Source organism: Phyllobates terribilis, unplaced genomic scaffold (assembly GCF_046119375.1).
Source record: "Phyllobates terribilis strain yellow unplaced genomic scaffold, ASM4611937v1 Scaffold_3__8_contigs__length_932513732, whole genome shotgun sequence".
Lineage (NCBI taxonomy): Eukaryota > Metazoa > Chordata > Amphibia > Anura > Dendrobatidae > Phyllobates > Phyllobates terribilis.
Window position 1 is genome coordinate 245,266,007 of NW_027362763.1, and position 23,785 is coordinate 245,289,791.

The window sequence follows — 23,785 nt, forward strand, 5'->3', positions numbered from 1 at the left end:
CACAGCACATTAGTCGACTCGAGCCCCCCTGTTCGAAGTGGACCACATGCATCAGGCAGAGAGCCACATGGCCTTACTCTAGGTTATATCTCCCTTGGGTAACTCCCCTCCCGCCCTCTAGGCTGAACCTGAGTCCCCTCCATGTGTCCCTAGCAGATAATAATTCCAAAACTTCAGATGGGTCATAATTCCTTAATGGACTGCCCTAGGGAAGCGGTTCTAGTGTCATCTGATCCAGCCGGGCCTCTGCTACGCATGGAGACTAAAAACCGCTGTACTGCCTGTTTCTTACCAGCTATTCTACGTATCTCCCCACCCTATGAGGGCAAAACGGATCGAGACACTGGACTGTGTGCGGTCCGGCCTGGGTATCTCAGAATTATACACGATGTACGGCTTGGATGTATAGTATCTTCATAACTCCCTTATGGAATTATGTTTCTGGAATGTTCTGCAGCTACAGCAAAACTTTGTATTGCAAGTAAACCTTTGTACTGCTTTGAGCTCATCAAGGTGTGAGATCTGTCACTCATAGCCTTTGGGGCTGGGCCCCCCTGCTGAGCTTGGTTTCCTGTCAGCCCTGGTGAGGGGGAGAGTTTTTTTTGTTTTATAATCCCAGGCCAAATAGGATACAAATGATTGACATGGAATTATATCTCCCTCATTCTTCACAGGAATTTCTTAAAATAACAGAGAATAAAAAATAAAATAATCTTGAACCAGGAGGTGAAGGTCCAACCAGGAGGCAGAGGTCCAAGTGGAGCAGGAGGTGGACAAGGCATTGTAGGTAGAAGAGGCAGGGGTGGAGGTATTCAACACTGTTTTGTGTTTCTCTGGGTTTTTTTTTTGTTTTTTGTTTTTTTTTAGGGAAATGATTTAAGAGAACATACAATACAAACAAAATAACAATCTAGAACGAGGAGGTGGAGGTCCAAGTGGAGAAGGACATGGAGTAGGTGGAGGAGTCACAAGTGGGCATGGCGGTGTAGGTAGAAGAGGCATGGGAAGTGTCCAACACTGTTTTTGCATTTTTTTATTGTTTTTTTTTGTTGGTTTGTTTTTTTTAAGGAAATAACTTAAAAGAAAATGGAAAAAAAATCTAGAACCAGGAGGCGAAGGTCCAAGTGGAGGAGGAGTTGGAATAGGTGGATGTGGACGTGACAGTGTAGGTGGAAGAGGTGGAGGAGGTGGCCAACACTGTTTTTGTGTTTTTTGCTTTTGTTTTTGTTTTGTTTTTTTGTTTTTTTTCATTTGGGAAGGCCCCAAAATTGAACAAATGGCAAATAGATTATAACAATGACTGGGTGCAGCTGGTATACTTGACTAGTCAGCCAAAGGTATGGACAAGTAATGTGGGATCCACGCCTGGTTCATTTTAATGAATGTTAGGCTTCCCCACATTGGCTATGGAAAGGCGCCTGTCTGTGATCACACCCCCTGCCATGCTAAACACACATTCCGAAAGTACATTTTCTGCAGGGCAGGCTAGCACCTCCAAGGCATAAAGGCAAGCTCTGGACATATGTCCGATTTGTAGACCCAGAAGTGAAATGGTACAGACTCATCACTTAGTAGGTGGAGACGTGTGGACATGTACCCTACCACCATGTGGTTGTAATGTTGCCTCCTGCTATTACGGACAATATCAAATGGTGGTGCCGGATTTTGTGGCGTGCTGAGGAATTTTTTCCACATTTTGTCCATGCTAACCCTGCCTTCTGAGGTGGTGTTATTTGCCAAGCTGCGTTGGCTACTTCCTTCTCCTCTGACTTGTTCATCCACTGAGCCCCCGCTGTCAGATGGGAATGCCATCAGTAGTGCCTCTACCAACGTGCGCTTCACTTGTATTCATACATTTTGTGATCCCGCTCTAGTGATGAAAGTAAGAATGGCGTGTTGTTCTTGCAGCAGGAATTCAAAAGGGTAGCTACCCAGTAATCAGCAGTGGTAAAAATCCGGGCAACTCGGCGGTCATTGCGCAGGCACAGCAGCATGTATTGGCTCATGTGTGCCAGGCTACCCAGAGGCAACGACAGGCTATACTCGTTGGGAGGTGTATTGTCTGAGTCCTCTGCATCCCCCCAGCCACGCGCCAGTGACGCCAATGAGCTGCTTTGATGCTTTCAGTGCCACCCTGCTGTGAACACGGTTCCAGTATGGAGACGGCAAGCATATGGAGGACAGTATGGAGACAGGGCAGCTTGTGGAGAACAGTATGGAGAGGGGCTGCTTGTGAGGTGGAAAGTATGGAGAGCGGCAACTTTTTGAAGACAGTATGGAAAGGGGGCAGCATGAGGTGGGATGTTATTGAGAGGGGGCAGCACATGGAAGATAGAATGGATGGGGGCACCTTGTGGGGGACAGTATGAAGAATGGCAGTGTTTGGGGTGCAGAATATGGAGGGGGCATATGTGGTTTGCATTTAGAGAGGGGCAGCATGTGAGTGACAGTATGGAGAGGAGACAGTGTGTGGGGAACAATATGGAGAGGGACAGCGTGTGGTGGACAGTATGGAGAGGGGCAGCAAGTGGATGATAGCTTATGTGGCACACAGTATGGAAAGGGTGGTGGGGAAAGTATGGAGTGGGGGTTATCATGGAGAGAGGCAGCTTATTGGAGACAGAGAGGCGGCAGCGTGTGTAGGACAGTATTGAGAGGAGCAGCATGTGGACAGTGTGGTAGCCCATAGTTCACAAGGTTGGACAGTGTGACAGTTATAGCTCATAAGAGGAGATGGTTTGGAGGCAATATTTTATAGGAGAGGACAGTGTGGAGGTCATGTAACATAAAATTGACAGTGCGAGGGTCATATTTGGTGTAGGGAGCACACTGAGGGGCAATAATTTATTTAGGGAACCGACATAGAGGAGATATTTTTATTCAGGAGAATCATAATTACACTGCTATTTTGAAGAGCACCATGTTGGGATGTCCTGCAGAAGACCAGAGAAAGGGAAGTCTGCAGAGTTGAGCAGTGGTTGTGAAAAGTCACCACGGCATCTGGACTAGATGGAAATAAAAGGGATAAGAATGACTTCAGACAGAGAAGATGTCATCTATAAAATACCTGAATGTAAATCTTTACTTTTGATACTGCCTTCATCTCATCAGTACTATGGTTCCTTTATTGTCCACAGGCTGATGATGGCTGGCAACATTAACTTCCAGTATCTCCTTTCCATTGTTAAGGCCATACTGGAAGTTATAGGTGTATGCGATACAATTGTATATGGCAGGGGCTGATTTGACATTGCAATTGATCACTTTATCAGAGCAATGTCCCCTTTGAGAAAATCCCAGTCCTTTAACTACAGTTTGTCATGAATAAGAAACAATAAAAAACATGCTTTACTCACAGTCTCTAGGTCCAGCGCAGAGTTTGGAATTGGCAGGAATGCTGACTTCATGTAAACAGGGCGGCAGCCAATCACTGAACTTAGGAGCTCTGAGTGGGCTATTCCATCTACGCTGACAGAGCTCACTGATTAGCTGCAATGTTGTTGACTGAGCATCAGTGCTCCAGTCAATTCAAGACACCAGAGCAGCAGCAGAAATTCATCATTGGACCCGGGTATGGGGAGTAAAGCATGGTTTGCTTGATTTTTTTAATAATAAACTGAGCTGGGGATCCGAATTTTCTGAAATGGTTCAACTCTTTTAAGTTTGATGCAGTATTCATGCACTGATGATAATCCTGGTGCTGTACTCATGTACTGATGGTGGTTTTGGTGATGTATCCATGTACTGATGGTGGTTCTGATGATGTAGTAATGTACTAATGGTGATTCTGGTGCTGTATTCATGTACTGATGATGATTCTGATGCTGTATGTTGCTATATTCTCTCAAAAATATTTGGTATTGCCACATCCATAAAAGTTCTATCTTTCAAATTATCAAAATATAAACCTAATTAACCCACACGGTAAGGAGAGAAAAAAAATCGAAATGCCAAAACTCCTTTTTTTTGGTTACCTTGCCTAAAAAATTCAGTGAAAAACATAGTAACATAGTAATGTAGGTTTAATAAAGACCTAGGTCCATCCAGTTCAACCTTTCTCCCCCAAATGTACTCCCTACAATAACATACTAACTTATTTGGACTAGTCCTCGCAAATGTATTATTACTAGTGTTGAGCGAGCATGCTCGACACTGCTCGGTACTCGCCCGAGCATCACGCTACTCGGGATGTTCGGTGAGCACCGAGCATTTCCGGGTTACTTGGGCGTGAGCTCGGGTCTCCGCCCTGCATATTTGGCGCTCTTTACAGAGCCAATGAGCATGCAGGGATTGCCAGCCAGTCACTGTAATGCTGCAGCCATGTTGGTTGTGGGCATTACAGTGATTGGCTGGCCGCACAGCGTCACTTCGGGTATTTAAAACCGGGCGCCGCCATCTTGGACAGAGTCGCTCCGGATTAGACAGTGTAGGGACAGCGCTGCTGATTTAGGGAGAGATATAAACTGCGAAATAGTTAGTGTAGGGTCTGTAAAGGCTGCCAGACCAAACAAACAGTCCTTTTCAGGACTAATATCCATCCCAGATACCAGGCAGGCAGGCTGCATAGGAGACACAGTGGTTATACCAGCAAACGCTGCATTACAGTCCTATGTGCTCCTGTTGCTGAAATTGCTGGACTTAGCACCAGGTGTCGGGGGCCAGGAAAAATCCTTTTTTTTCATCTAAATCCTCCTTGTTTTTCCTCCTTCACACTGTACAAATACCCGTCTTATTAACCTTTTGGTGTGTCCCCCCCCCCCCCAAAAAAAAAGCGTGTCTCTGATTTTTCAGACACAAATATACCTGTTGAAAATAGTCTGGTGTAGGCTAGAGAAACAGAAGTGTTGTTTTGCACTTACACGGTTCAAACCTCTGTATTATTCATTTTGGGCCATTTGTATCTAAAAAAAAAAAGCAGTTTGAGTGTGTCGCTCACTGTTCAGCCACAAATATCTCTATTTAAAAAAGTGTGGTATATCCCAGTAAACAATAACTGTGGTTTTGCCATCCCACGGTAAAAAATCTCTATTATTCAGCTTTTGGTAGTTTTTTCCGTAAAAAAAAAACAGTAGTGTCTCCTGACTGTTGTGACACAAAAATATATCTGTTGAAAATAGTCTTGTGTAGGCCCGACATCCCAGTGTGGTTTCGCAGTTCCATGGGTCAAATCGCTGTACTATCCAGTTTTGGGCCTTTGGTATCTAAAAAAAAAGCAGTTTGAGTGTGTCGCTCACTGTTCAGCCGCAAATATCTCTATTTAAAAAAGTGTGGTATACCCCAGTAAACAAAAACTGTGGTTTTCCTCTTCCACGGTTCTAATCTACTCTTTATTACCCTTTTTCCATTGACAGTGCAAGTGTAAGCTATTTTACTTCATTTACAATGGGCAAGGCGCGTGGCAAGGGACGTGGAAGTGGACATTCTGGTGATGGTTCGTGCAGAGGACGGGGCCGTGGCCAAGGTGAAAATGTGCCACAACCAACAGCCACATCTTCTCGCTCCCACTTCTTGACCGAATTACTAGGGAAGCACAGAACAACACCAGTATTGAGAACTGATCAGTGTGAACAGGTTATTAATTGGATAGCAGATAATACTTCCAGTTACCTGGGCACCACCACCTCCGGTCTGTCTTCCACACGGTCAACTCTTAGTAGCCGTGAGTCTCAACTGCATACTCCTCCTCACCCTGATGCTCCTTCCTCCCACCATGCCGAGTGTCGTCAGACAGCAAGTGATCCCACACTTGGACACTCTGAAGAGCTGTTCACTGGTCCATTTTCATATTTGGGCCCCTCGCCTGATACGCTTGAAGTGGTGGAAGAGGAGATCCCATGTTGCGATGCCCAAATATTTGAATAGCCACGGCAACAGGAAGTCGACGTTGGCAATCTGTCACAAGAGGTGGACGATGACGAGACACAATTGCCAGGAAGTGAGGAGGAGGATCGTGGTGCGCAAGTGGAAGAGGAGGAGGTGGTGGATGATCTAGTAACTGACCCAACGTGGAAGGAGGACATGCAGAGTGAGGCCAGCAGCACACAGGGGGAGGTAGGCAGAGTACCCCAACAGGCAGGAAGAAGCAGTGTGGTGGCCACAGACAGAAGGCAGGCAACCGTTCCCCGTAACACCAACACGAGGGACGTTGCCAGTACAAGCGGTAGGTCTTCCAGAGTCTGTAATTTTTTTAAAGACTCTGCTGATAACCCCAAAAAGGCCATATGTTCCACCTGCCATGCCAGCATCAGCAGGGGTGACAAACCTACCAGCCTGACCACCACCAGCATGATCAGGCACATGGCAGCAAAGCACCCGACTTTGTGGGGCGAAACCTAGGGTCCACGACCAGTGTCAGCGGGTGTCACCACTGCTTCTTCCACTGTTGTGCGTGCAATAGAACCCCCTGTTGTGTGTGCAAGGCAATCTCCTGTCCATACTGCATGTAAAGATGCCCCCTCCTCTCAGTCTTCGCTTGTTATGGCAGTTTCTCAAGAAACAGTATCAACGTCCACGTCCACGTCCCACCGCAGCGTTCAATTGTCCATATCCCAGACTTTGAACGAAAGCGCAAATTCGCAGCTAACGCCCCACAGGCCACAGTCCTAAACTCGCACATTTCACGACTGCTTGCGTTGGAAATGCTGCCTTTTAGGCTGGTGGAGACGGAATCCTTCCGCAATCTTATGGCGGTGGCCGTCCCTCGGTACTCGGTCCCCAGCCGACACTATTTTGCCCGGTGTGCCATCCCCGCACTACACAAGCACGTGTCCCAAAGCATCTGCCGTGCCCTCAACAACGCAGTTACTGGGAGAGTCCACCTGACAACGGACACGTGGACAAGTGCTTGTGGCCAGGAACGGTACATCTCTCTGACGGCACACTGGGTAAACATAGTGGAAGCCGGGACCAAGTCGGACCTTGGGACGGAACACATCCTCCCCACACCAAGGATTGCGGGCCCTATGTCAGTCAGAGTTGCTCCCACAGTGTACAGCTCCTGCGCATCCTCCTCCTCCTCCTCATGTTCAGCCTCCATCTCAGATATCACCACATCAGTTACAAGCTGGAAGCATTGCAGTACTGCCTCCGCGAAGGGGCAACAGGCTGTGCTGAAACTCATAAGCTTAGGTGATAAACCTCACACTGCTTGTGAGTTGTGGACAGCTGTGAAAGAGCAGGCAGATCTGTGGCTGAGACCGCTGAACCTACATCCCGGCATGGTCGTGTGTGACAATGCCCGTAACCTGGTGGCGGCTCTGAGGCGAGGTGAGATCACACACGTACCATGTCAGGCTCATGTGCTTAACCTCGTGGTTCAGCGGTTTCTTAAATCGTACCCCGAGTTGCCAGATCTGCTCGTGAAAGTACGCCGCCTGTCAGCTCATTTTCGCAAGTCGGCTACAGCTTCCGCCGCCCTTGCTGTGTTGCAGCAGCGTTTGCAGCTTCCGGCACACCGACTGGTGTGTGATGTCCCCACACGTTGGAACTCTATCCTCCACATGTTGCAAAGGATTTGTGAGCAGAAGAGAGCAGTTGTGGAGTACCAGCTGCAACAAGGCCGTCGATATTCAGGTCAGACTCCACACATAAGACCTCAGGAGTGGACCTGGATGTCTGACATATGTACCATCCTGACAAACTTTGAGGAGGCCACCAAGATGGTGAGTGGCGATGACGCCATCATTAGTGTCAGCATCCCACTTGTCTGTCTTTTGCAACGCTCTCTGCAGAGAATTAAAGAGGAGGCATTGCAGCCAGAGTATGATGAGATGGATCAAGAAGTGGTAGCGGGGGATTACACACAGCCCAGCCTCATCTCATCCCAACGTGCATTGGGGGACAATGAGGGAGAGGAGGAGGAGGAGGAGAAAGAACACGAGCTGCTATCATGCGTTGTAGTACCTGTACAAGTGTCATACCGTCGGTTCAGCGTGGGTGGCCTGAGGACAGGGGGGAGGAGGAAGAGGAGGAGGAGGAGGAGAGCATGGTCAGTCGTCATCTTGGTGAGGACACGGAAATCTTGCCCGTTACCAGTCTGGCACGCATGGCTGACTTTATGTTACGCTGCCTTAACCGTGACCCTCGCGTTGTCAAAATGTTGGGTGACAGTCATTACTGGTTGGTGACACTTGTAGACCCCCGCTACAAGGAGAACTTTCACTCTCTTATTCCTGAGGTGGAGAGGTCTACAAAAATGGGGCAGTACCAGAAGGCCCTTGCTGCAGAACTCTTAAAAAAATTCCCATCTGAACACGCTAGCGGCAGAGGTCACAGTTCGTTGCCGAACCAAGGCGTACAGGCGAGAGAGATGCAACTCCAATCCAGCAGAGACATACCCTACAAATAAATGGAGTACAAATCCCACAAAACAACATAACTATTAAAATATCAAATTTTATTAAGTTCCAATATAAAAACACGCACAATTTGCTTAAGACAATAAATAGGTCCCTTGGGGTAGGAATCACACAAAATCAGTTTGGCAAATAAGTCTGGGTTCAGATGGTGTCATCCAAAGAGTATAGAGAGTATAAAGAATGGCACTTAAAATGTATATCGGATCATCAGTCCACAGCAACAGAGTCTATATATATAGGGATGCCAAGGTCTAAACATATGAATCTTAGTCTACATAATTGAACTAGATAGAGGTAAACCACAATGTGCTAGTTCAGATAGTCAGAGACCGATAGTCACATGACATACATATACATAGCTAAAAAATCATCGTCCTTCAAATGAGATAAGGGATAGTGTTAGCTGTATATATTGGACTAACCCATTAAGTTATGTGTCATAGAATTGATATAAGTCATGTAATGCAAACTCCCAAATGACTCACCCATCTGTGCAGTGACCCCTATGCCGCGCTGAAGCCCCGACGCGCATTTCGCGTGTTGCTTCTTCTGGAGGCTGTGATAGAGCGTGTGGATCGCCATCTTTAAATGCCCAGTATAATTAAGGTGCTGGTGTCAGCGCCGATATGCGGCGCGCGCGCGAGTAACCGCCCCCCCAGACGCATCATATCCGGCCAATTCCTGACGGGGCTGTGGGCCGGAACAATGCGTTCCAGTGACGTCAAAGGCCCACCTCCCCATCATACGGAAGCCTTCAGGACGCGACGGGCTGGGGCGGCCCCGCGCACGCGCAGCTCAGCAATAGACATCGTAAGGAAGAAATGACAGCTGGGCAGATATCCCAATACATACAGACCACACATATAACAACAGCATATATGAGCACAACAAAAGCACCCATTATATGCACCATCAGGACATCCCAAGAAGGAGGAGAAATGAATATAACCCCCATATATTATCAATCCGCAATATTCTGACACCCACATACCATAGTCAAGAACAAAAAAAAAAAAAGAAAGGAGAAAAATAGTTAATATAGAAATGTCCTCTGTATCATCACATAGGTGGAGGTTTTAGGGATCTTGTTATGTGGATGGTATCCAGGGATTAACATGGAGGGAGTTCATTTCATCCATACTGGAAGGGACATGTCCAAATAAAGTTGAAATTAGTCCAAATTATGGTCCAAGTATGTATCAAAAAACAAATTATACTGAAAAAGACAAAACAAAAAATGATTTAAAATCCACACATAAATAAAAAAGGGAGATGAAAAAGAATCAATCTACAGATAGGGAGCAAAGCTATTGAGCTCATTGAGACCCCTAGGGGTCATAGTGTCCAGGACAGCTATCCAGCGGCACTCCAGCTGCGCCAAAACACGCTTGTGATCCCCATCCCGACTGCCGAGGTGTATCTGATCAATGCCTCTGAATTTGAGGCATGAGGGATCACAATTATGGCGCAGCTTGAAGTGCCGCGGGATGGTCTTAAGTAGCGTTAAGTCAGAGACCTCCCGTGCCGCCACTATAGCTCTCACGTGTTCTCTCACTCGGACCCGAAATTCCCTAGATGTGAGCCCTACATAATTTAAATTGCAGGAGCATTGGGCCAAATAAATAATGTGCGTGGAAATGCAGGAAATATGACGGGTAATCTTAAAATTCCGTAAACCATCCGCGGATGTAAATGTCATAGCCCTCACTATATTCCTGCAGGCCAAACAGGACCCGCACGGATAACAACCCCACCTTGGTTTTCCAACTCCAAACAGAGTGGTTGTGGGGGCGACATAGTGGCTTCTTACCAAAGAGTCTTTTAGACTTTTACCCCGCCTTGCTGTCATTAATGGTCTCTCAGGTAAAACTTGATTAAGTGTAGGTTCCGTTTTTAATATGGGCCAGTGTCTGGATAGAATCTCACGTATTTCCCACCAACGATTATTATAGGTGGAAATAAATCTGATGGGAGAGTCTCTCTCCTCCTGTTTCTTTGCATTTGCTAGGAGGGAGACTCGTGGAGTCCTCCTTGCACGTCTATAACCCCTTTTAATACTTCGTGCACTGTATCCGCGATCCCGAAATCTATGGTTAAGGTCCTGAGCCTCAAAAGCTACCTCAGAGGAGCAGATGCGCTTCATTCTGAGATACTGTCCTATAGGGATGGCCCGAATGGTTGAAGAAGTGTGTGCTGAAGTAGCATGCAACAAAGAGTTGACCGATGTCTCCTTACGGAAGACATCGGTCTCCATCCGGCCATCCTGCTGGACAGTAATCTTAATATCCAAGAATTCAATTTCACTCCGGTTATGTTTATATGTAAGTTTGATATTCCGATCATTACAATTTAAGGAGGCAATGAATTCATGAAGCTCAGGCTCAGGGCCCTGCTAAATGGAAAAAATATCATCAATGTATCTATACCAGCACTGCGCATGGGAAGCGGCGCCCGCCCCATCCCCAAAAATCCCCCTCTCCCAAAAGCCGAGGAAGAGATTAGCGTAGGATGGGGCACACGCCGCGCCCATCGCAGTGCCGCGTTTCTGGAGAAAAAAACCTATCTTTAAAGATGAAAAAATTATGAGTCAGTATAAATTGTAATAATTCCATCAACAGCGCACGAAGTGGGGCATTCAAATCACTAGACTCAAGGAAGAACTCCACGGCTCGTAAACCATCCTCATGTCCTTTGCTCGTATAGAGTGACTCCACATCAATAGCTACCAAGGTCATATCCATGTCCAAATACAAACCCTCAATTTTCCTGAGGACGTCACCAGTGTCCCTGACATAGGAGGGCAGTGTCTCCACCAATGGGTGAAGATAATGTTCAATGAACTTGCAAACGGGATCACACAGCCCTCCAATGCCAGAGACAATGGGACGTCCCGGGGGGTCCGTAATGCTCTTATGGACCTTAGGTAGCAAATAAAATGTTGGAGTCACTGGAAATTTGGTGCATAGGCCATCAAAGATATTTTTGGGAATGGTACCCTGCTCATAAGCTCGTTCCAGAATGTCAAAAAGTTCAGCCATGAAGGCTGTTAATGGATTATTGGATAGAGAGGTATAAGAGGTTCTATCCCAGAGTTGTCTAAAAGCCTCCTTCTCATATTTTGCAACTGGCCAGATCACAACGGGAGCACATGGAACTTCTAATTAGATCTAATGAACAGTCCCTACATAGCATTGAATTGGAGATTACCCAACTCCAGGACTCATTATCCACCAAACTGACCCCTGAAGCCCTCAATCAATTTAATCAGGACCTTGACAGGGAATTTTTTAAATGGGAAAAAGACATAGTGGCCTCCAAAACCAAGAAATACCAAAGAGATCTTGCAGATTTTAAACAAAAACAGGTCTACAGATGGAGAGGCAGAAAAGGCCATGACAAAATAAGGCCGGGGAATCGGTGGAACTCAATCTCCTCCCTATCATCTATGGAGGAAGAAGTACCAAAGGGAATTCAGGCTGGGAGTAGTAGTGCGTATTATGGTCAGTGGAAGGGGAAACATAATTCCAAAAGAAAAACAACCCCCCCACAATCTCTGGAGAAAAAATTGAGAACTAACAATCTAGAGGTAATCAATCTTTCTACCCATACTCTTTCAGAAAGTCAAAATGAAGTACTATCATTGGGTTTAACCTTTGTTCCGACTAATAATTATAACTTTTTTTCAGCACTAAAGGATTTACAACTATTCCTCAGGAAGGTGCTATTGCGCAAACTACATACCAAACCAACATGTCAGCTGCTGGATACGACCCAAGAGAGAGAGGCTCTATCTATATTGGAAGAATTGGAGAGAGAGAGTGTCCCGGCCTCCTCAGGTACCTTCCCTACTACTGCCCTGGCCAGATCTACCACCTTCCCTCCCTTCTCTCTTTGCCCCCAGATTGAAATTTTTAACAAATTGGTGAGTAATGACCTGAGAAAACTCTCTGGACAGTTAAGGAATGATAATCTTACATCAGAACAGAGAAATGCACTCAGGGAACTTCAATCTATGAGGGACGTGGTATTTAAACCGGCAGACAAGGGAGGGAACGTTGTGATCTGGCCAGTTGCAAAATATGAGAAGGAGGCTTTTAGACAACTCCGGGATAAAACCTCTTATATCTCTCTATCCAATAATCCATTAACAGCCTTCACGGCTGAACTTTTTGACATTCTGGAACGAGCTTATGAGCAGGGTACCATTCCCAAAAATATCTTTGATGGCCTATGCACCAAATTTCCAGTGACTCCAACATTTTATTTGCTACCTAAGGTCCATAAGAGCCTTACGGACCCCCCGGGATCTCCCATTGTCTCTGGCATTGGAGGGCTGTGTGATCCCGTTTGCAAGTTCATTGAACATTATCTTCACCCATTGGTGGAGACACTGCCCTCCTATGTCAGGGACACTGGTGACGTCCTCAGGAAAATTGAGGTTTTGTATTTGGACACGGATATGACCTTGGTAGCTATTGATGTGGAGTCACTCTATACGAGCATAGGACATGAGGATGGTTTACGAGCCGTGGAGTTCTTCCTTGAGTCTAGTGATTTGAATGCCCCACTTCGTGCGCTGTTGATGGAATTATTACAATTTATACTGACTCATAATTTTTTCATCTTTAAAGATAGGTTTTTTCTCCAGAAACGCGGCACTGCGATGGGCGCGGCGTGTGCCCCATCCTACGCTAATCTCTTCCTCGGCTTTTGGGAGAGGGGGATATTCGGGAATGGGGCAGGCGCCGCTTCCCATGCGCAGTGCTGGTATAGATACATTGATGATATTTTTTCCATTTGGCAGGGCCCTGAGCCTGAGCTTCATGAATTCATTGCCTCCTTAAATTGTAATGATCGGAATATCAAACTTACATATAAACATAACCAGAGTGAAATTGAATTCTTGGATATTAAGATTACAGTCCAGCAGGATGGCCGGATGGAGACCGATGTCTTCCGTAAGGAGACATCGGTCAACTCTTTGTTGCATGCTACTTCAGCACACACTTCTTCAACCATTCGGGCCATCCCTATAGGACAGTATCTCAGAATGAAGTGCATCTGCTCCTCTGAGGTAGCTTTTGAGGCTCAGGCTCAGGACCTTAACCATAGATTTCGGGATCGCGGATACAGTGCACGAAGTATTAAAAGGGTTATAGACGTGCAAAGAGGACTCCACGAGTCTCCCTCCTAGCAAATGCAAAGAAACAGGAGGAGAAAGACTCTCCCATCAGATTTATTTCTACCTATAATAATCGTTGGTGGGAAATACGTGAGATTCTATCCAGACACTGGCCCATATTAAAAACGGAACCTACACTTAATCAAGTTTTACCTGAGAGACCATTAATGACAGCAAGGCGGGGTAAAAGTCTAAAAGACTCTTTGGTAAGAAGCCACTATATCGCCCCCACAACCACTCTGTTTGGAGTTGGAAAACCAAGGTGGGGTTGTTATCCGTGCGGGTCCTGTTTGTCCTGCAGGAATATAGTGAGGGCTATGACATTTACATCCGCGGATGGTTTACGGAATTTTAAAATTACCCGTCATATTTCCTGCAGTTCCACGCACATTATTTATTTGGCCCAATGCTCCTGCAATTTAAGATATGTAGGGCTCACATCTAGGGAATTTAGGGTCCGAGTGAGAGAACACATGAGAGCTATAGTGGCGGCACGGGAGGTCTCTGACTTAACGCTACTTAAGACCATCCCGCGGCACTTCAAGCTGCGCCATAATTGTGATCCCTCATGCCTCAAATTCAGAGGCATTGATCAGATATACCTCGGCAGTAGGGGTGGGGATCACAAGCGTGTTTTGGCGCAGCTGGAGTGACGCTGGATAGCTGTCCTGGACACTATGACCCCTAGGGGTCTCAATGAGCTCAATAGCTTTGCTCCCTATCTGTAGATTGATTCTTTTTCATCTCCCTTTTTTATTTATGTGTGGATTTTAAATCATTTTTTGTTTTGTCTTTTTCAGTATAATTTGTTTTTTGATACATACTTGGACCATAATTTGGACTAATTTCAACTTTATTTGGACATGTCCCTTCCAGTATGGATGAAATGAACTCCCTCCATGTTAATCCCTGGATACCATCCACATAACAAGATCCCTAAAACCTCCACCTATGTGATGATACAGAGGACATTTCTATATTAACAATTTTTCTCCTTTTTTTGTTCTTGACTATGGTATGTGGGTGTCAGAATATTGCGGATTGATAATATATGGGGGTTGTATTCATTTCTCCTCCTTCTTGGGATGTCCTGATGGTGCATATAATGGGTGCTTTTGTTGTGCTCATATATGCTGTTGTTATATGTGTGGTCTGTATGTATTGGGATATCTGCCCAGCTGTCATTTCTTCCTTACGATGTCTATTGCTGAGCTGCGCGTGCGCGGGGCCGCCCCAGCCCGTCGCGTCCTGAAGGCTTCCGTATAATGGGGAGGTGGGCCTTTGACGTCACTGGAACGCATTGTTCCGGCCCACAGCCCCGTCAGGAATTGGCCGGATATGATGCGTCTGGGGGAGCGATTACTCGCGCGCGCGCTGCATATCGGCGCTGACACCGGCACCTTAATTATACAGGGCATTTAAAGATGACGATCCACACGCTCTATCACAGCCTCCAGAAGAAGCAACACGCGAAATGCGCGTCGGGGCTTCAGCGCGGCATAGGGGTCACTGCACAGATGGGTGAGTCATTTGGGAGTTTGCATTACATGACTTATATCAATTCTATCACACATAACTTAATGGGTTAGTCCAATATATACAGCTAACACTATCCCTTATCTCATTTGAAGGACGATGATTTTTTAGCTATGTATATGTATGTCATGTGACTATCGGTCTCTGACTATCTGAACTAGCACATTGTGGTTTACCTCTATCTAGTTCAATTATGTAGACTAAGATTCATATGTTTAGACCTTGGCATCCCTATATATATAGACTCTGTTGCTGTGGACTGATGATCCGATATACATTTTAAGTGCCATTCTTTATACTCTCTATACTCTTTGGATGACATCATCTGAACCCAGACTTATTTGCCAAACTGATTTTGTGTGATTCCTACCCCAAGGGACCTATTTTTTGTCTTAAGCAAATTGTGCGTGTTTTTATATTGGAACTTAATAAAATTTGATATTTTAATAGTTATGTTGTTTTGTGGGATTTGTACTCCATTTATTTGTAGGGTATGTGTCTAGTTGGGAGTATCCCTAGCATCTAATATGCTACTAATGTTATACTATATAGTTCGGCTCACTGTTTATGTCCAATCCAGCAGAGGCAGGGGAACACTGTCAACGTTCTGGGACAGTTTTCTGACACCCACCCAGCTTGCAGGCCCTGAGGCGCGGGGTACTCTCACAAGGAGTGGAAAGTTTCAAAAGATGTTGAGAGAGTACCTTGCCGACCGTACCAGCGTCCTCCGTGATTCCTCTGTGCCTTTTAATTATTGGGTATCCATGCTGGACACTTGGAATGAACTCGCTCTGTACGCCTTGGAGGTCCTGGCCTGCCCTGCCGCTAGAGTGTTATCGGAGCGTGTTTTTAGTGCCGCTGGGGGAATTATAACTGATAAGCGCACTCGCCTATCAACTGACAATGCTGATAAGCTGACCCTTATCAAAATGAACAAGGGCTGGATTGGGCCAGACTTCTCATCACCACCAAATGACAGCAGAGTAACATAAAGTCAAATCCACTGTGTTATTTCGGGAGGTGAATTCACATGCACCGCTTCACACCCACACATGGGTATACGCTTCCTCGTTTCGGCTGTTTTATCTTCTTCTCCTTTTCCTCAGCCTCCACCACCACTATACCACCAGGGTGCCAGCATTGCAAGTTCCTCCGTCCTTATTTTTGGCAGCTTTTGCTTGCAAGGCATAAGCAAATACTATGGGACACCCACTCCCCAATAATGGGACTTATGTTTGTAATATGTTGTACTGCATGGCTCTTGTAAGGGGCATTGCAAGTTGCTCTGTCCTTATTTTTGGCAGGTTTTGCTTGGAAAGCATAAGAAAATACTATGGGACACCCACTCCCCAATAATGGGACTTATTGTAATGCACACGCCCGGGCTGAGCGGCGTGTGCGTGTGATTCCACTGGACCGTGCCGGAGAGTGAATGCCTGGAGGGGCGTAACTAGGTATTCACCCGATCCGACCGGGGTCGCACGACGGCATACGACGCCAGTGCACCAAGGAGGAACCGAGCAGAGGGACCAGGTGCTACTCCAGGACAGACCCCGGACACGACTGTTGACCCACACAGGGGAATACAGGAACAGACTGGTTAGGCTGGCACACAGACTGGTGGGAATAGGCAGGCACGACTGGTATGCAGGCAGGCGGGTATGCAGGCAGGGGGTACAGGCAAGCACGGCTAGAGTGCAGACAGGGAGGCACTAGCAGGTAGGAACACAGGCTGGATAGGACCCAGTACACACTGGGACTCAGGAACAGAACCACAGATGTGGCAGACAAACACAGCAGAGTGAGGCCGCCCAGAGAGGTGAGCGAGAGCAGGGCAGGACGAGACCGCCTGGAGCGTTGAGCAAGAGTAGAGCAGGACGAGGCCGCCTGGAGCAGTGAGCAAGAGTAGAGCAGGACAATGCCGCCTGGAGCGGTGAGGAAGAGTAGAGCAGGACAAGGCCGCCTGGAGCGGTGAGCAAGAGTAGAGCAGGACAAGGCCGCCTGGAGCGGTGAGCAAAGGGTCAGAGCTGAGCGAGACTGCCGGAGCAGTGAGCACAGGAGTCAGAGCAGAGCGAGACTGCCGGAGCAGTGAGCAAAGGAGTCAGAGCAGAGCGAGACTGCCGGAGCAGTGAGCAAAGGAGTCAGAGCAGAGCGAGACTGCCGGAGCAGTGAGCAAAGGAGTCAGAGCAGAGCGAGACTGCCGGAGCAGTGAGCAAAGGAGTCAGAGCAGGCTAGAACCGCCGGAGCGGTGAGCAAAGGCAGAGCAGGCTAGAACCGCCGGAGCGGTGAGCAAAGGCAGAGCAGGCTAGAACCGCCGGAGCGGTGAGCAAAGGCAGAGCAGGCTAGAACCGCCAGAGCGGTGAGCAAAGGCAGAGCAGGCTAGAACCGCCGGAGCGGCGAGCAAAGGCAGAGCAGGGGGGACAGGGCTCTGTTCACACGGAACAGACAGGAATGGAAAGGCAGAACCAGATACCCACAGGGTACTTGCAGTGAAGTAGCGAGTGGACCACAAACTCACAAACGGGAGTACAGTGACAACGAGCAGGAGTTAGGTACGAGTTCAGACTCTGCAGAAAAAGGAAAGGTACGGACATAGAGAAACACGGGAAACAGGCTAGAAGAGTATACAGACAAGAACAGACACAGTAGCAAGATACAGGAGCGGGTCTAGGTCGCAGCCCCTAGAAGGCGGGAGGAACAGGCTAGGAGCGTGTTCAGACAGGACAGACAAGATACAGGAGCGGTTCTAGGTAATGGGCCCCTAGAAGGCGGGAGGAACAGGCTAGGAGCGTGTTCAGACAGGACAGACAAGATACAGGAGCGGTTCTAGGAATGCAGCCCCTAGAGGGCAGGAGGAACAGGCTAGGAGCGTGTTCAGACAGGCCTGGAAATACAGCCTCCAGGAAAGGCAGACAAGAGAACACAGAAGGGACCTGGCACATTCAGAGTGCAAGAGCACACTAAATGAAACACAATGCTCAGGCATGGGTTAATTGGAGCAGCTGGTTTAAATACCAGGTGACAGACAGCAATAGGCTGAGGACGCACAAGGGGTGTGCCTGCAGCAGGTACAAAAAGCAGGAAGTGATCGGGCGCCGCCCTTAAGCAGCAGACACAGAGGCAAACAGACAGCATGGAGGGAAGCCAGAGAGACATTCTGGATTGGAGATCAAGTGCGCGCTCTTGCACAGTGGGAGATGGACCACTATGCAAGGACGCCGCCAGGTATGTTACACTTATGTTTGTAATATACTGTACTGCATGGCTCTTGTAAGGGGCATTGCAAGTTGCTCCGTCCTAATTTTTGGCAGCTTTTGCTTGGAAAGCATAAGCAAATACCATGGGACACCCACTCCCCAATAATGGGACTTATGTTTGTAATATGCTGTACTGCATTGCTCTTGTAAGGGGCATTGCAAGTTGCTCCGTCCTAATTTTTGGCAGCTTTTGCTTGGAAAGCATAAGCAAATACTATGGGAGACCCACTCCCCAATAATGGGACTTATGTTTGTAATATGCTGTACTGCATTGCTCTTGTAAGGGGCATTGCAAGTTGCTCCGTCCTAATTTTTGGCAGTTTTTGCTTAGAAAGCATAAGCAAATACTATGGGACACCCACTCCCCAATAATGGGACTTATGTTTGTAATATGCTGTACTGCATGGCTCTTGTAAGGGGCATTGCAAGTTGCTCCGTCCTAATTTTTGGCAGCTTTTGCTTGGAAAGCATAAGCAAATACTATGGGACACCCACTCCCCAATAATGGGACTTATGTTTGTAATATGCTGTACTGCATGGCTCTTGTAAGGGGCATTGCAAGTTGCTCCGTCCTAATTTTGGGCAGCTTTTGCTTGCAAGGCATAAGCAAATACTATGGGACACCCACTCCCCAATAATGGGACTTATGTTTGTAATATGCTGTACTGCATGTGACGCGCCCCCTGGGCCGTGTGTACACGTGTGTGGGATACCCGGTGCCGGGTCTCTGGGGTCTGTAGTCTCCGTGGCGGTGACCCAGTCCCGTGGCTCAGGCTGGTCAAACCAGTGACAGTCTTTCTTAGGTTTTGAGGTTAATTGTCCGACTGCGCCACCCGTGGAATGCGGTCAGGGAGTACCACCGCTGTGAGGCAGACCGCTGAGGCTGGTGTTGTGTGCGCAGCAGAGAATGGGATAACTCCCCACGGGAGGAGTATAGCCTCAGGGCAGTGAGTGTGGATGATGGGGGTGAGGGTGCACGAGCGCAGCAGGAACGACTCAGAGTCTTTGCAGTGCAGTTCAGGGTCTTTACTGATGATTATAAGGTAGACCCTCCCAGGAGTACTGGCTAGCATAAGAGGCCTGGTCAGTCTGTGAGCAAGCAGGAGTTCCCCTGGCCAGGTGGAGTTGTAGGCCTCCCCGTCTGTCTGCACTCTTCCTGGCTACCTTGCTGTAAGCGGGTAGAAGTAGCCCACGTCCCTGAGTGTACCGTGTAGTGCTCACCCGTATGGCTGGTGACTTGGGGCCTTCTGTTAGCCTCCACTCCACGACGGCGGTGCTGGTCCCTTGCTTGTGACTGAGCCTCCGGGCTTCTATGGCCAGAGGACCTGAAATCCCCTGCCGGCTGGTTTCTGCTGCTGGATATATAAGTCCTCACAGCCTCGGACTCCTGTGTTCCGGTTCCTATTGTCTTCTGCCAGGGCGAGCTCTGCTCAGCTTCCAGCCCCTGGTCTTTAGCTGCTAGCTCCAACAGAGCTCCTTGCTGTTACTTTCCCTTGCTCTCACTCTGACTCTGACTGTTCTCTGACTCACTCAACCCCGCCCCAGATCCAGTTTATAAGGGCAGAATTCTCCCCTCCCAGGACTGGGGCAGGAGGATGTTGCATGTTTAAGGGATCCTGACCAGGAAACCTCCCACTTGCTCTCCGACGTAATATCTCTATTACTGTGGTGACCAGACCCCTGGGGTGCCACACATGGCTCTTGTAAGGGGCATTGCAGTTCCTCATAATTTTTGGAAAGCCTTCCATTCACTGCTTAGGCCAACAGTGCACAGGAGACCCAGTTGCTATAAATGGAAAAAAAGGTTTACTTAACGCCCTCAGACCTCCATGTCATTTCCAAGGGGCATTGGAGTGCCTCGAAATTTTTGGTAGGCATTGCACTCACTGTATTCCCTATAACTGTGTAGCCGAACCGCTCCTTTTGTTACAGAAACATATCCTACAAGACATATCTGGTTGACTGGCCTGATATTGATGTGAATGGTCCCTGTTCCTCCTGCTCTTTCTCCTTTGCCACTACCTCATCCATTATTTATCACCTGAAGCTTTGTTTTAATAGAACTTGGATAGTAGCAGGAAAACATCCAGCAATACTCGGAGGAGGTAGGATATGCGCCAAAACGCTGACCACCTGAGGCCTAGCCGCTACTACATACATGCGCTTGCATTACAACAAAACAAAGCAGATGCTAACTTCTATCATCCTCATCATGCTCCTCACCTTGGCACTCTCAACTCCCCTGATGGAGAAGCCAGGGCCCACCGAAGGAGTCTGATAGTCCGGTGGGCTCGGCCAATGCTCCCCTAAAGCAGGCCAGGCTAAGAAAAGTGTGGTAAAGGTTACCGGGACAAAAAGAGGTGGCTGGTGACCGAGTATGGACACCGGGCCACCCCCTGGAGGCTGGGGAGCAAGCGGGGACACCCGGCCACCAGGCGGCTGGGGACTGAGTATGGATACCAGGCCGCCGACAAAGCCATGGCGTGGTGGCCAGATTCCGCCTCCACATGCCTAAAAGGCCCAATTTAAAGTGCAAGCAAGCAAGCAGTATGGTATTGCAGCCTGGGGGTGGGTGGGTGGCAGGCTGCATACTTGCGCTTGCATTGCAAGGAATGGGGGAGGTACAATTGAACACTGCCCTGGGACAAGGACTTTAATGGGGATAGTTGCAAGTCTGCAACGACAGGTGCAAGGTGGGAGGCATCTTCGCAGGTACCATGAACAGGGGTTTGGCATGCACACACTACAGCGGAATAGGCTCTCCTTCCCACTAAATGCACTGGGGAGGGCACAGGTAATGTTTTAGTATACGCGCTTAATCTTATGTATAATGCACACCAGGACAAATAGGGGCGGCTGGGGACTGAGTATGGATACCTCGCTGCCGAAGCAGCCACGAGGTAGTGGCCAGCTTCGGCCTCCTCCAAACTAAAAGGCCCCATTTCAAGTGCAAGCTAGCAGTATGGAATTGCAGTCTGGGGGTGGGTGGGTGGCAGGCTGCACCCTTACACTTGCATTAAAAGAAAACATAGCAGATGCTAACTTCTGTCATCATCATCATGCTCCTCACCTTGGCACTCTCAACTCCACCGATGGAGAAGTCAGGGCCCACCGGAGGAGTCTGGTTCTCTGGTGGGCTCGTCCAATGCTGCCTAAAGCAGGCCGGGCTAAGAAAAGTGTGTGGGGGGATGTTCCAAGGAGAAATAGGGGCGGCTGGGGATCGTTTATGGACACCCGGCTGCCCCCAGGCGGCTGGTGACCGTGTGTGGACACCCGGCCGCGGGGCGGCTGGGGACCGAGTATGGATTCCAGGCCGCCAACACAGCCATGACGTGGTGGCCAGATTCCGCCTCCACATGCCTAAAAGGCCCAATTTCAAGTTCAAGCAAGCAAGCAGTATGGTATTGCAGCCTGGGGGTGAGTGGGTGGCAGGCTGCATACTTGCGCTTGCATTGCAAGGAATGGGGGAGGTACAATTGAACACTGCCCTGGAACTAGAACTTGCATGGGGATAGTTGCAAGTCTGCATCTTCTGATGCAGCAAGGATCACTTATGATGGGCACACTTTTAGACAGTGACCTGGGAGTCAGAGATGCTTCCTGGGTTCTTCCCCATGCTGCTCCCATGTCTTTTCAGCACTTTATGCATGTTTCACACAGCACATGACCAGATAAGGTTGTAAAATGTTAAAATGACATTTCCCGGTGAATGCATTTGTCATAGTTGAAAGCAATACAAAAGTGCAAAAACGCATAAAAAATGCTACTTGTGAACATAGCCGAAGGTGTGGAGGAGTATTTTTGTTTTTGGTCATTTTTTTTAACTTATACACAAGTCTTTTCCCTGGAAAGGATGTTCCTTAACATATTTCACAGGAAAAAAGTTTCACTTTCGTTTTTGAACGTTTTATTGTGAGCCCGTAAAAGTGGCTTAATACCTCTGACCACGTTGTTGACAGCAGTGACCTGGAGGTCAGAAATGCTTCCTGGGGCGATCCCCATGCTGTCCCCATGTCATTTGAGCACTGTCACTATCGTTTTGGGCACTTGTTAGGCTTTTAAAAGACTGCCGGGGGTGCCACCGCAAAAATGCTCGAGTCTCCCATAGACTAACATTGGGCTCGTTGCTCGGGTCGAGCACCCGAGTATCAAGGAGAGCTCGGCCCGAGCTTCGAGCACCCGAGCATTTTAGTGCTCGCTCAACACTAATTATTACCATTTTTATTATTGCTGCACTATTACAATTAAAAATGAACCCATTTATGATTTTTTAATTAGTTTTATATAAGATGGAATTACATTTATTCATTGCAGGTTTATATTGTACTATGGGGAGGGACAGCCTTTCAATTTTTGCCCCAGGCAGGAAAATAGCTAGAATGAGCCCTGATCTGATGACAATAACACATCCACTTTAGACAACTAATTAAAGATACACTTCAGGTCTTGCACTTCAGTCCAGTCTGCATGTTAGACCAATTCCACACGACCTTATTTTTGGGCAAAGTGCTGTCCATGAAATAAAAAACAGCACTCCAATGTTATTCAATAGGGTTTTTCAGGTGTGCGGTTTTTTTCATTGGCTGAATCGCTGTGTGAAAAATTTACAGCATTCACTAGCTTCTTCTGTTTGTTAGATGAGACTTGCCAATTCAAGTCTATGAATGCATAAAAAATTCAGACCCAATACACATCAACTGTATAGCATCCAATTTTTCAGGTACATTGGAATTTTTTCACATGTACTTAGTCATAATTGCAACTATATGCTTACCTCGCGCATGCATGCGGCTTCTTCCCCGCTCATCATTGATCCTCTGAAGCCCTTTTGTACACGTGTCGGCTTCAGAGAAGCACTCTTCTCATGACCAGAAGTCTCTGCACTTCCAATCATGTGCAGTGCACCTTTATGAAGCTGGCACAGGTACATATGGCTTCAGAGGCAATGCAAAGAGGCGTAGAAAAATCTCTAAGCACCAGTGTGTGAGTTTTACAAAGTTCCAAACCTGCAGCTGTGTAGGATAATTCAGGTAGTGCAATGCTTAAGGCTATGTGCCCACGATGCAGAAATGAAGCAGAAAATTTCTGCAGCATTTCTGCATCTCCCTGGCAGAAAAAAACGCATGCAGATTGTGCATGCGTTTTTCCTGCAGAATACATGCGGATCCGCATGCGGGTTCACATGCGTTTCCGCATGCAGATTGACAAGCACTTTCCAGGCGATAGCATCACTTGGAAAGTGCTTGACAACTAGGTCACACTGTATAAATCCATGCAACCAGCATGGATTTATACAGTGTGAACCGTAAAAATTAAAACAAATAAAGCTATACTCACCCCCGAGGCCCCGGCGTGGCTGCAGCGCTGCTTCCTGGCTGGTTCCCGGCTGCCGGCATATCGCGAGACAGAGCGGTGAAGGGCCTGCGGTCACATGACTGTGACGTCACCGAAGG